The sequence below is a fragment of the Oncorhynchus nerka genome, linkage group LG3, assembly GCF_034236695.1.
Source record: "Oncorhynchus nerka isolate Pitt River linkage group LG3, Oner_Uvic_2.0, whole genome shotgun sequence".
Classification (NCBI taxonomy): domain Eukaryota; kingdom Metazoa; phylum Chordata; class Actinopteri; order Salmoniformes; family Salmonidae; genus Oncorhynchus; species Oncorhynchus nerka.
Window position 1 is genome coordinate 37,775,522 of NC_088398.1, and position 14,536 is coordinate 37,790,057.

The following is a 14,536-nucleotide window of genomic DNA, read 5'->3' on the forward strand; positions in this document are numbered from 1 at the left end:
GCCTGAATTTGGCGGGACACACTGCAAGGTGTCGAAAGCATTCCACAGGGATGCTGGCCCATGTTGACTCCAATGCTTCCCACAGTTGTTTCATGGCTGGATGTCCTTGGGTGGTGGACCATTCTTGATACACACAGGAAACGTTTGAACCTGAAAAACCCAGCAGCGTTGCAGTTCTTGACACACTCAAACTGGTGCGCCTGGCACCTAATACCATACCTTGTTCAAAAGGCACTTACATATTTTGTCTTGCCCATTCACCCTCTGAATAGCACACATACACAATCCATGTCTCAATTGTCTCAAGGATTAAAAATCCTTCTTTAACCTGTCTCCTCCCACTGATTGAAGTGGATTTAGCAAGTGACATCAATAAGGGATAATAGCTTTCACATGGATTCACCTGGTCACTCTATGTCATGGAAAGATCAGGTGTTCCTAATGTTTTGTACACTGTGTGTGTGTGTGTGTGTGTGTGTGTATATATATGATGTGGGACTTCCTCAAGCACCATTTTGAGTAGATGTCCTGGATGGGTGGGAGCACTGTCCCAGTGATGTATTGGGCCGTCTTCACCACCCGCTAGAGGGCCTTGCAGTCATGGATGAAGCAATTCCTGTACCATGCCGTGATGCAACCGCTCTCACTGTATTATTTGGAGAGGAACCGGGGTGGCATGCCGAATTTCTTACGCCGCCTCAGGAATTATATGCTTTGTTGCGCCCTCTGACAAGAGTGATGGTGTTGTTGGTCCATGTCAAGTCCCAGTGATGTGGATGTTGAGGAACATAAACTGCTGACCCTCTCTACTGCAGTCCTGTTGATGTAGATGTTTGAGTTTGTGCATGTGTGTTTGTGTGCACGTGCGTGTTTGTATGTGTTAGCGTGTGTGTGTTTGCATTGTTCTGCCGGAGTGTGAACAGATGAAATGACAGCCTACTGTGTGGTTTGCCATCCTGTACACCTGCACACATTATAGTTAATCTATTAGGGGCCTGTAGTAGCCAGTTTATCTCCTGTGGGACCCACACTGTGGGCCCAAGTTGTGGCAGTGACAAATTGTTTCATGGTTTGTTTTTTCAGAAATGTTTAGCGTATGTGCTACTGTTCTACAAGTCTTTACAGTATTTGCAGTGGCTTGTTGTTTAGAAAAGTTTAAAGTGGAATCAAAATGCCAATATACACTACCATTCAAAAGTTGGGGGTCACTTAGAAATGTCTTTGTTTTAAAATAACATCAAATTGATCAGAAATCCAGTGTAGAGTTGTTAATGTTGTAAATGACTATTGTAGCTGTAAACAGCAGATTTTTAAAATGGAATATCTACATAGGCATACACAGGCCCATTATCAACAACCATCACTCCTGTGTTCCAATGGCACGTTGTGTTAGCTAATCCAAGTTTATAATTTTAAAAGGCTAATTAATCATTAGAAAACCCTTTTGCAAATAGCACAGCTGAAAACTGTAGTCCTGATTAAAGCAGCAATAAAACTGGCCTTCTTTAGACTAGTTGAGTATCTGGAGCTTCAGCATTTGTAGGTTTGATTACGGGCTCAAAATGGCCAGAAACAAAGAACTTTCTTCTGAAACCTGTCAGTCTATTTTTGTTCTGAGAAATGAAGGCTATTCCGTGTGATAAATTGCTAAGAAACTGAAGATCTCGTACAACGCTGTGTACTACTTCCTTCACAGAACAGAGCAAACTGGCGCTAACCAGAATAGAAAGAGGAGTGGGAGGCCTGGTGCATAATTGAGCAAAATGACAAGTACATTAGAGTGTCTAGGTTGAGAAACAGACACCTCACAAGTCTTCAACTGGCAGTTTCATTAAATAGTACCCGGAAAACAGGAAAGTAACAGGAAATCAAATCAAATTGTATTGGTCACATATTATTGCGGGTGTAACAAAATGCTTGTGTTCATAGCTCCAGTGCAGTAGCATCTAACAATTCACAACAATATACACAAATCTCAAAGTAAATAATGGAATTAAGAAACATATAAATGTTAGGATGTGCAATGTCGGAGTGGCATTGACTAGAATACAGTATATACACATGAAATTAGTAAAACAGTATGTAAATATTATTAAAGTTACCAGTTTTCCATTATTAAAGTGGCTAGTGATTCCATGTCTATGTGCATAGGGCAGCAGCCTCTAAGATGCAGGGTTGAATAACCGAGTGGTAGCTGGCTGGTGACAGGGACTAAGTTCAGGGCAGGGTACTGGGTGGAGGCTGGCTATTGATGACTATTTAACAGCCTGATGGCCTTGAGATAGAAGCTGTTTTTCAGTCTCTCTGTCCCAGCTTTGATGCACCTGTACCGACCTCACCTTCTGGATGATAGCGGGGTGAACAGACCGAGGCTCGGGTGGTTCATATTTTTTTGGCCTTCCTGTGACATTGGCTGCTGTAGGTGTCCTGGAGGGCAGGCAGTGTGCCTCCAGTGATGCGTTGGGCAGACCGCACCACCCTCTGGAGAGTCCTGCGGTTGCGGGCAGTGCAGTTGCCTTTACCAGACGGTGATTCAGCCTGACAGGATTCTCTCAATGGTGCATCTGTAAAGGTTTGTGAGGGTCAAGACAAATTTCTTCAGCCTTGTAAGGTTGAAGAGGCGCTGTTGCTCCTTCTTCACCACATTGTCTGTGTGGGTGGACCATTTCAGATTGTGATGTGTATGCAGAGGAACTCGAAAGCTTTTACCTTCTCCACTGCGGTCCCGTCGATGTGGATAGGGGAGTCCTCGCTCTGCTGTCTCCTGAAGTCCACGATCAGCTCCTTCATCTTGTTGACATTGAGGGCGTGGTTATTTCAAAAAATGTCTAAAAACCTGTTTTCACTTTGTCATTATGGGGTATTGTGTCTAGATTGATGAGGATTTATTTTTAAAATCCATTTTAGAATGAGGCTGTAACACAACCAAATGTGGAAAAAGTCAAGGGGTCTGAATACTTTCCGAATGCATTGTATCTGCACATGTTTGTTTGTGCACACACACACACACACACACACACACACCGGAAGCCAGGGAAAATCATTGCCACCAGCAATGCCAGCCACTCAGCCATTATTCAAGGCATAATTCTAAATTGTGGTCACACATGCCTGCCTACAAGGGCCTACAAGGGCTACATAAGTTAAGTGCCTCACTTGAGTACTAGTGTGCCCAATTTTAGATTTGAAGCAAACACTCTCTGTAAAAGTGTCTGACGGAAGTTGGAATATTGTTTGAAGGTTTTACACTCTCCTTAGGTCCATTATCAAACTATAAAGCCGAACTGCTTTCATCCACAATACTTTAGTTCATCAAAGTTACTATTGTACTACGCAAATCAAGCTTTGTTATAGGAAGAAAGTTATATCCTTTTCTCACAATTGAGCCAAGCTGAGTCAAGCTGTACTGTGCTGGCCTGGTGTCAGCACGTTGTTATGACTCTCCTGTGAGGATACGAAGGATCAGGTTACAGTGAGTACGCTCTACAACACCGTCTCTCTCTCCCGCAGAGGGGGAGAGGGGTGAAGTTGGCCGCTTTATGATGGTCGTAAATACCCTGTAGAAACTCTGCCTTTGGGCTCTGCTGTAACGGCCGTTGTTGGTGGTGGAAGAAGAGAACCAATGTGCAGCGTGTTAAGTGTCCATATTGATGTAATAGAACAATTTAACACTGAAACAAAACAATAAAGCGACAACGAACGAAACGAAACAGTCCTGTACGGTGAATACACAAAACACAGAACAGAAAATATTCAGCCACAACTCAAGGGTGAAAACAGGCTACCTTAGTATGGTTCTCAATCAGGGACAATGATTGACAGCTGCCTCTGAGTGAGAACCATACCAGGCCGAACACAGATATCCCAAAGAACATAGACTGCCCACCCCAACTCACGCCCTGACTATACTAAAACAAAAACAAAACAAAGGAACTAAGGTCAGAACGGGACAGTACCCCCCCAAAGGTGCGGACTCCGGCCGCAAAACCTGAACCTATAGGGGAGGGTCTGGGTGGGCGTCTGTCCGCGGTGGCAGCTCTGGCGCCGGGACGTGGACCCCACTCACCCATAGTCTTTGTCCGCCTCTTAACCCGCCTCCGTGGCCTCTTTAGAGCGGCGACCCTCGCCGCCGACCTCGGACTGGGGACCCTAGCAAAGGGTCCCGAACTGACCGGGGGACTCCGGCAGCTCCGGACAGGAGGGGGACTCCGGCAGCTCCGGACAGGAGGGGGACTCCGGCAGCTCCGGACAGGAGGGGGACTCCGGCAGCTCCGGACAGGAGGCAGGCACAGGACTCACCGGGCTGGGGAGACACACAGGAGACCTGGCTCTGGGAGCAGGTACAGGACTCACCGGGCTGGGGAGACATCAGGGAGGCCTCTTCCTTGGCCGAGGCACCGGATACACTGGGCTGTGGAGGCGCACTGGTGGTCTCGAGCGCAGAGCTGGCCCCACCCGTTCTGGCTGAATGCCAGCTTCCACCCGGAAAATGCGGGATGCTGCCACAGAGCACACCGTGAGCATCACCCCACAGCACGGGGCCTGACCAGTCCCATGCTCTCCATGGTAAGCACGGGGAGTTGGCTCAGGTCTGCTTCCTGACTCTGCCACACTCCCCGTGTGCCTCCCACCCCAAAAAATGTTGGGGCTGCCTCTCGGGCTTCCTTGCCAGCCGTGTTCCCACATACCGCTGGTTCCTTTCTCCTAGCTGCCTCCACCTGTTCCCATGGAAGGCCATCCCTTCCCGCCAGGATCTCCTCCCATGTGTCGACTCCCTTGCCGTCCAGAACTTCCTCCCATATCCAGGAGTCCACCTTACCATGCTGCTTGGTCCATTGGTGGTGGGTGATTCTGTAACGGCCGTTGTTGGTGATGGAAGAAGAGGAGGACCAATGCGCAGCGTGTTAAGTGTCCATATTGATTTAATAGAACACTGAAACAAAACAATAAAGCGACAATGAAACAGTCATGTACGGTGAATACACAAAACACAGAGCAGAAAATACACAACTCAAGGGTGAAAACAGGCTACCTAAGTATGGTTCTCAATCAGGGACAACGATTGACAGCTGCCTCTGATTGAGAACCATACCAGGCCAAACACAGAATTCCCAAATCATAGAAAAAAGAACATAGACTGCCCACCCAAACTCACACCCTGACCATACTAAAACAAAGACAAAACAAAGGAACTAAGGTCAGAACGTGACATCTGCAGGATTGAGGGGGAAGAAACCTTTTGTTACAAGGAGATTCCTCCCGCCATGACTATAACATCAAAAGGCTGGATAATGAAACAATGTTTCTGTAGTCCAAACAGTGGGAATGGTTAGTGGGTATTTAAAGAATAACCATGTCCAAAAGTTTTTTTTTTGTGATATCATGAAGGACGGTATAACTAAATAACTGTACCACATCTAAATGTTGTGGAACTTAAATGTTTAAATATGAACTATTTGTCATGTACATAGGGCAGCAGCCTCTATGGTGCAGGGTTGAGTAACCGGGTGGTAGCCAGCTAGTGACATGGACTTCTAAATGCGAGAATTGTTTTTCATATAAAGTCTTAACCAGTCAGTGACCACACCCACGTGAGCATTGACATTATGTAGGCATCATAAAACACCCCTTTTGCCAGTGCATAAAACCCCTTGTGAAGAATTAACATATCAGACCAAGTTGGCAGACTGTGTTGAACCTGACGTCACAAATGGGTAGAATCTCCGAGACCAGAAAAACGTGGAGCGTGGATGCACGTTGAAATGGTAGGAATTGAAATCTCTAGAGACCAGTACATTGCCGGTTTGCTACGGGCGTGTAAAATGGTTCTAGCTCTACATTAGACCAGAATATACATGCGGCGCAAGCTGAATACGTCACAAATGGTCTGGAACTCTCAACGAGTGAAAAAGATGAAGACTACACATTCACAATCTGCAGCTGTATATGTAAAATAGTCCAGGAAACTCGACCGAAAATGAGAAAAGAACATTTCCCCATTGAATGAACATTGGTGCATCTGGAAGATCCGTCTAACAGACACTCCGAGACCAACCTACTACAACTACAAAGGACATGGTGACCTCTGTTGGACAACCAGAGACTTACACAACCAGAGACTCTCCGTAGATGAATTGAGTGTTTTCAACAGAGGGACAGCGAAGACATATACAGACATAAATATGTACATTACAATTATTTCGAATGAGCGGCCATTCACATTTCCATGAGCATAGTTATCAGCTGTATGTACGACAGTGGAATTCATTTGTCTCTCCCTTTCCCTCTCTTTTGAATCCACCATTTTGTGTAACAAGCCATCATATCAGGTTAGTCCACTCGAGACTTTTCATTGCATTATGTAGTAATCAATATGTATTCTATCCTGTTTGTGTGTTTTATGTAATTCTGTGTGATTGGTTAGTTAGTAAATAAATAATTAAGCCAATTTGTGTATTGGTGATTCTTCATGGAGACTAAGGTTCGTGCAGAATAATAGGACATTACGACATTCAGAGACTGAGATATGAGTTAATATATAATAATAGGTGACTGCTATGAAATCAATATATTTTGATATTATTTCGGGAAGCGGTAACTCATTAAACAAACGATTCCCGTGGTGCAACAGGTTACTGAGTTAATTGTTACAGGTGCAGCCACAGGTTACTGAGTTAATTGTTACAGGATTAATTCAAATAAAATCATTTACCTTTGATGTTTTCAATGAGGAGACTCTCAGTTAGATAGCAAATGTTCAGTTTTTCCTGAAAGATTATTTGTTTAGGACAAATCCCGGATCCGGGATCAGGATTGTGACTACAGCCTCAAGTTAACTATTCTAGAAAATCACAAATGAAATTAAATAAATATATTTGCTCTCAAGCAGCCTTTTTTAGTCATCTCAGATTTTCAAAAATAGCATTCAGCATTTGGCAACATTTTCTGACATTCAAAACCAAAAAGAGAAAAGCATTCAAATAAAATCATTTACCTTTGAAGAACTTCAGATGTTTTCAATGAGGAGACTCTCAGTTAGATAGCAAATGTCCAGTTTTTACAAAAATAATGTGTTTCGACAAATCGCTCCGTTTTCTTCATCACGTTTGGGTAAGAAAAAAAACGAAAATTAAGTCATTAAAACGCAAACTTTTTTCCAAATTAACTCCATAATATCGACAGAAACATGGCAAACCGATGTTTAGAATTAACCCTCAAGGTGTTTTTCACATATCTATCGACGATAAATCCATCGTGGTAGTTGACTTTCTCTTCTGAAGAAATGGAACGCGCATGGACCTAAAGATTACGCAATAATTTCGACACAGGACACCGGGCGGACACCTGGTAAATGTAGTCTCTTATGGTCAATCTTCCAATGATATGCCTACAAACACGTCACAATGCTGCAGACACCTTGGAGAAACGACACAAAGGGCAGGCTCATTCCTGGCGCATTCACAGCCATATAAGGAGACATTGGAACACAGCGCCTTCAGATTCTGGGGCATTTCCTGTATGAAACTTCATCTTGGTTTCGCCTGTAGCATTAGTTCTGGGGCACTCACAGATAATATCTTTGCAGTTTTGTAAACATCAGAGTTTTTTCTTTCCAAAGATGTCAATTACATGCATAGTCGAGCATCTTTTCTTGACAAAATATCTTGTTTAAAACGGGAACGTTTTTTATCCAAAAATTAAAAGAGTGCCCCCTATCTCGAAGAAGTTAATCATGTAATAATAACAGTTAAGAACAGTTAATCATTACATTAACGAGAGTCACGACATGACACCATCTACCACAATTGCTGGAACCGTGCTGGAAAGAATCATGTGAGAGGCACATATCCAAGCCAGTACAGTATGGTTTGGTCAGCACTATAGTGTGAAAAGTTGGATTGTCTCATGATTCCTTTATTCAAGATAAGAACCAACATGCATGTTGATGTAGACTAGCACTTAGCAAGGGTCATGTTCATTAGGGCATCCAACAGGAAATGTTTTAAAACATTTTACAGTAGCAAACAGAAATTAGTGTTTTTATTGGGCATATGCATGTAGTCCCTCCCTGTTGGTCAGTTTTGTTCTGATTGGTGCCTGAACAAGACCATAGTGAATCTGTCGGCAATATTTTCCTGTAGGTGTCCTGGAGGGCAGGCAGTGTGCCCCCGGTTATGCGTTGGGTAGACTGCACCACGCTCTGGAGAGCCCTGTGGCTGCAGGCGGTGCAGTTGCCTTTACCAGGTGGTTATATAGTCCGACAGGATTCTCTCAATGGTGCATCTGTTACCTTCTTGACGCTACCCATAATTGTCATCAACAACCGCTGAATTGCATAGCGCCACATTCAAATAATATTACTAAAAATATTTATATTCATGAAATCACAAGTGCAATATTGCAAAACACAGTTTAGCCTTTTGTTAATCCATCTGTCATCTCAGATTTTGAAAATATGCTTTACAGCGAAAGCAATCCAAGTGTTTGTGTAAGTTTATCGATCGCTCGACAAAACATTATTTACACTTAGTATCAAGTAGCTTGGTCACGAAAATCAGAAAAGCAATCAAATTAATCGTTTACTTTTGATGATCTTCAGATGTTTTCACTCAGGTTTCGCCTGCAATATCAGTTCTGTTAAACTCACAGACAATATTTTGACAGTTTTGGAAACTTTAGAGTGTTTTCTATCCTAATCTGTCAATTAGATGCATATTCTAGCATCTGGTCCTGAGAAATAGGCCGTTTACCTCGGGGACGTTATTTTTCCAAACATAAAAATAGTGCTTCAAGAGGTTAAAGTTTATGGGGCCAAGCCAGATTTCTTCATCGTCCTAATATTGAAGAGGCGCTGTTGAGCCATCTTCACCACACTGTCTGTGTGGGTGGACCATTTCAGATTGTCAGTGGTGTGTACGCAGAGGAACTTGAAGCTTTTCACCTTCTCCAATGCGGTCCCATCGATGTGGATGGGGGCATGGTCTCTCTGCTGTGTCCTGAAGTCCACGATCAGCTCCTTCAGTTTGGTGACGTTGAGAGAGAGGTTATTTTCCTGGCACCACTCCGTCAGAGCCCTTACCTCCTCCCTGTAGGTTGTCTCATTATTGTCAAGGAAATGTTTAAACCTTCTTGACGATTATGTGAAACCCAGAATGCATTGTATGTCAACAAACATGGCTCCACACACATAGCTGGAATTAGCTTAGCTCATCATAAGCAGTACAACCTTCAAAAAAGTATTTTACACAAATAATATGTGTCAATTATAATCTATTCCTTGTTGGTGTTGATTTCAGCCTGTCCATTTGGTGACGGTATATCCCTCACTGGACATGTACACTGTCCATTTGCAATGTATTACAATGGGCATTTACCAACACAAATTGGATATGCTCTAATATACTGCTCTAATATGTTAATTGGATACACTCTATTATGTTAAAACCATAAAACAACCTTCAAAAACAGAGTTACATTCGAACTGCGGGTCCAGTTCTGACATTATGTGTAGGCCTAGCTGAGGCGACCCCGAATCCCGAGTTTCGGGTTGATAGGTAATTTGGAGCCCTAAGCAGCGACCTTAGTGCTGAAATGCACTTATTTCGGGGGTTGCTACAGGGTCTTTGAATGAGCTATCAGCTAGAAACTGTTAGCTAATAGGTCCATCGGCCAGTTTCTCGGGCCACTATTGCCTAAGAAATTTAGTTCCACCTCCCACATATGCGATGACATCACCTGGTTTAAATGTTTCTAGAGACAATATCTCTCTCATCATCACTCAATGCCTAGGTTTACCTCCAATGTACTCACATCCTACCATACCTTTGTCTGTACATTATGTCTTGAATCTATTCAATCGTGCCCAGAAACCTGCTCCTTTTACTCTCTGTTCCGAACGTACTAGACAACCAGTTCTTATAGCCTTTAGCCATACCCTTATCCTACTCCTCCTCTGTTCTTCTGGTGATGTAAAGGTTTATCCAGGACCGGCAGTTCCTAGCTCCGCTTCTATTCAACAGGTGCTCTAATTTGTTGACTTCTGTAACCATAAAAGCTTTGGTTTCATGCATGTTAACATTAGAAGCCTCCTCCCTAAGTTTGTTTTATTCACTGCTTTAGCACACTCTGCCAACCCGGATGTCTTAGCCGTGTCTGAATCCTGGCTTCGGAAGACCACCAAAACCCCTGAAATTTCCATCACTAACTATAACATTTTCGTCCAAGATAGAACTGCCAAAGGGGGTGGAGAGGCAATCTACTGCACAGATAGCCTGGAGAGTTCTATCTTACTGTCCATGTCTGTACCCAAACAATTCGAGCTTCTACTTTAAAAAAATCCACCTTTCCAGAAACAAGTCTCTCACCGTTGCCGCTTGCTATAGACCACACTTTGCCCCCAGCTGTGCCCTAGACACCATATGTGACCATCTATCTTCAGAGCTCATGCTGCTAGGTGACGTAAACTGTGACATCCTACAATCTAAGCTTGATTCCCTCAATCTCATACAAATTATCAATGAACCTTCCAGGTACAACCCCAAATCGGTAAACACGGGCACCCTCATAAATATCATCCTAACCAGCTTGCCCTCCAAATTACACCTCTACTGTTTTCAACCAGGATCTCAGCAATCACTGCCTCATTGCCTGCATCCATAATGGGTCTGCGGTCAAACGACCACCCCTCATCACTGTCAAACGCTCCCCAATACACTTCAGGGAGCAGGCCTTTCTAATCTACCTGGCCAGGTATCCTGGAATGATATTTACCTCATCCCATCAGTAGAAGATAACTGGTTATTGTTAAAAGTGCCTTCCTCACCATCTTAAATAAGCGTGCTCCATTCAAAAAATGTAGAACCACCCCTTGGTTCACTTCAGACCTCACTGCCCTTGACCAGCACAAAAACATATTGTGGCGTACTGCATTAGCATCGAATAGCCCCCGTGATATGCAACTTTTCAGGGAAGTTAAGAAACAATATACACAGGCTGTTAGGAAAGCTAAGACTAGCTTTTTTAAACAGAAATTTGCATCCTGCAGTACAAACTCAAAAACGTTCTAGGACACTGTAAAGTCCATGGAGAATAAGAGCCCCTCATCACAGTTACCCACTGCTCTGAGGCTAGGAAACACTGTTACAACCGACAAATCCACTATAATTGAGAATTTCAATAAGCATTTCTCTACGGCTGGCCATGCTTTCCACCTGGCTACCCCTACCCCGGTCAAATGCCCGGCACCCTCCACAGCAACCTGCCCAAGCCCCCACCATTTCTCCTTCACCCATATCCAGAGAGCTGATGTTCAGAAAGAGCTGCAAAATCTGGACCCCTACAAATCAGCCGGGCTAGACAATCTGGAGTCTCTCTTTCTTAAATGATCTGCCGAAATTGTTGCAACCCCTATTACTAGCCTGTTCAACCTCTCTTTCGTATTGTCTGAGATTCCCAAATATTGGAAAGCTGCCGAGGTCATCCCCCTCTTCAAAGGGGGAGACACTCTAGACCCAAACTGCTACAGACCTATATCTATTCTACCCTGCATCTCTAAGGTCTTCGAAAGCCAAGTTAAGAAACAGATTACCGACCATTTCGAATCCCACCGTACCTTCTCCGCTATGCAATCTGGTTTCAGAGCTTGGGGTGCACCTCAGCCACGCTCAAGGTCCTAAAAGGTATCATAACCACCATCGATTAGATATATTACTGTGCATCCATATTCATCGACCTGGCTTTTGACTCTGTCAATCACCACATTCTTATCGGCAGACTAAACAGCCTTGGTTTCTCAAATGACTGCCTCGCCTGGTTCACCAACTACTTCTCTGATAGAGTTCAGTGTGTCAAATCGGAGGGCCTGTTGTCTGGACCTCTGGCAGTCTCTATGGGGGTGCCACAGGGTTCAATTCTCGGGCCGACTCTCTTCTCTGTATACATCAATGATGTCGCTCTTGCTGCTGGTGATTCTCTGATCCACCTCTATGCAGACAACACCATTCTGTATACTTCCAGGCCTTCTTTGGACACTGTGTTAACTAACCTCCAGACGAGCTTCAATGCCATACAACTCTCCTTCAGTTGCCTCTAACCGCTCTTAAATGCAAGTTAAACTAAATGCGTGATCTTCATCCGATCGCTGCCCACACCTGCCCGCCCGTGCAGCATCATTACTCTGGACAGTTCTGACTTAGAATATGTGGACAACTACAAATACCTAGGTGTCTGGTTAGACTGTAAACTCTCCTTCCAGACTCACATTAACTTGGTATGGCTGCAATCCCAATAGCGGGATCAATATGACAACTACCAGTGAAAATAGAGGGCACCAAATTCAAACCACAGAAATCGAATAATTACAATTCCTACAACATACATGTGTCATATCATTTTAAAGGTAATCTTGTTGTTAATCCCACCAAAGTGTCCGATTTCAAATAGGCTTTTCAGCGAAGGCACTATAAACGATTATGTTAGGTCTCCACCAAACCACAATAAGCACAGCCATTTTCCAGTGAAATATAGCATTCGCAAAATGCAGAAGTAAAGATTAAATTAATCTCTAACCTTGAATTATCTTCATCAGATGACACTCATAGGACTTCATGTTACACAATACATGTATGTTTTGTTTGATAAAGTTCATATTTATATTTTAAAAAATCGGAGTTTACATTTGGCTAATTAGATTCACTAGTTCCAAAAACATCAAGTGATTTTGCATAGCCACATCATTTCAACAGAAATACTCATCATAAATGTAGATGATAATACAAGATATACACATGGAATTATATATATAGCTCTCCAACCGCTGCGTCAGATTTCAAAAAAAGTTTACGGAAAAAGCAACACATGCAATAATCTGAGACGGCACTCAGAACAGAAGCCAAATTAGCCGCCATGTTGGAGTCAACAGAAACCAGAAAATACATGATAAATGTTTCCTTACCTTTGATGAACTTCATCGGAATGAGGTCCTAGGAATCCCAGGTCCACAATAAATGCTTGATTTGTTCGAAAATGTCCGTTATTTATGTCCAATTAGCTACTTTGGTTAGCGCGTTTGGTAAACAATTCCAAAGTCACAAAGTGCGTCCACTATAACGTGACGAAATGTCCAAAAGTTCCGTAACAGTCAGTAGAAGTAGTAGTAGTGTCCCACTTGTTGTTGATTCTTCACAAAAAAATACAGTTTTATATCTTTATGTTTGAAGCCTGAAATGTGGCAAAAGGTCACAAAGTTCAAGGGGGCCGAATACTTTCGCAAGGCACTGTAAAGGTCGAGACAGAGTCTGTGTCTCTCACATGGATAGGCAGACCATTAAATAAAAATGGACTTTAGGAGAAAGCCTTGCCTCCAGCCTTTTACTTAGAAATTCTAGGGACAGTTAGGAGGCCTGCGTCTTGTGACCGTAGCCTGCGTGTAGATATGTACGGCAGGACCAAATCGTAAAGATAAGTAGGAGCAAGCCCATATAATGCTTTGTAGGTTTCCAGTAAAACCTTGAAATCAGCGCTAGCCTTAACAGGAAGCAAGTGTAGAGAGGCTAGCACTGGAGTAAAATGATCAAGTTTTGGGGTTCTAGTCAAGATTCTATCAGCCGTGTTCAGTAACCTTTTACTTTCTCTGGATACAGGAACAATGGTGGACATATTGAAGCAAGTGGGGACAGCAGACTAGGATAGGGAGAGATTGACTATGTCTGTAAACTCTCCAAATGAAATCAACAAAGCACTATCAAAAGTAACACAGTACCTACCATCTATCAACCTTGTACTGCTGCCCTGCTTTTTACCAGCACGCCCTGCTCCAACGGTCCAACCCTGGAAAGTCTACAGAAAGCTGCAGAATGTGAAAACCTTTAAGGCAGAGGGCTCAGATGAAATCCCAGGCAGACTAAAAAAGGAGTCTGCATATGAATTGAGCGGGCCACTGGCTGATATTCTTGGCCTGTCGATGCGACAAGGCATTGTTCCTGATGAATGGAAAGAAGATAGTGGGCTCTTTACCATAAACCAAGCCACTCTCCATCAGTGAAATATATCTCATTAACCTCTCTCCTGAGCAAAGTAGCTAAGAGCTTTATCACTGAATGAGCTCTTAGCGATATCCTAACCCAAGTTAATACTCAACAGTACGGATGTCTACAAGGCCGGTCAACCACACACTGGTGGATATAACCAACAAGCTCTTCAAGTCCCAGGATAAGAATGGTTGCCCACCTACTTCAGCAAAGCCTTCTAACGTGTCTGCCACAACCTTACCATCAACAGGATGTTAGAACTCCAGCTTCGACTATCCCTTGCCATATGGATAGACAACTTCCTCTCTAAGGCTGCCTTTATACAGGCAGCAAATTCTGATATCTTCCACTAATTGGTCCTTTGACCAATCACATCAGATCTTTTCACATCAGATATTTTTCAGAGCTGATCTGATTGGTCAAAGACCAATTAGTGGGAAACATATCCTAATTGGGCTGCCTGTCTAAATGCAGACACTAGGTTGTGAGGTATCATGGTGTGCTGTCGA

The 14,536-nt window shown here is 43.4% G+C and overlaps 1 protein-coding gene across 1 annotated transcript in view; it reads left to right on the forward strand.

Annotated features, from left to right (window-relative positions):
* Positions 1-14,536, forward strand: part of LOC115107571 (tomoregulin-2) — a 169,224-nt gene that overhangs the window by 45,289 nt on the left and 109,399 nt on the right. The gene's annotated exons all lie outside the window — the stretch shown is intronic.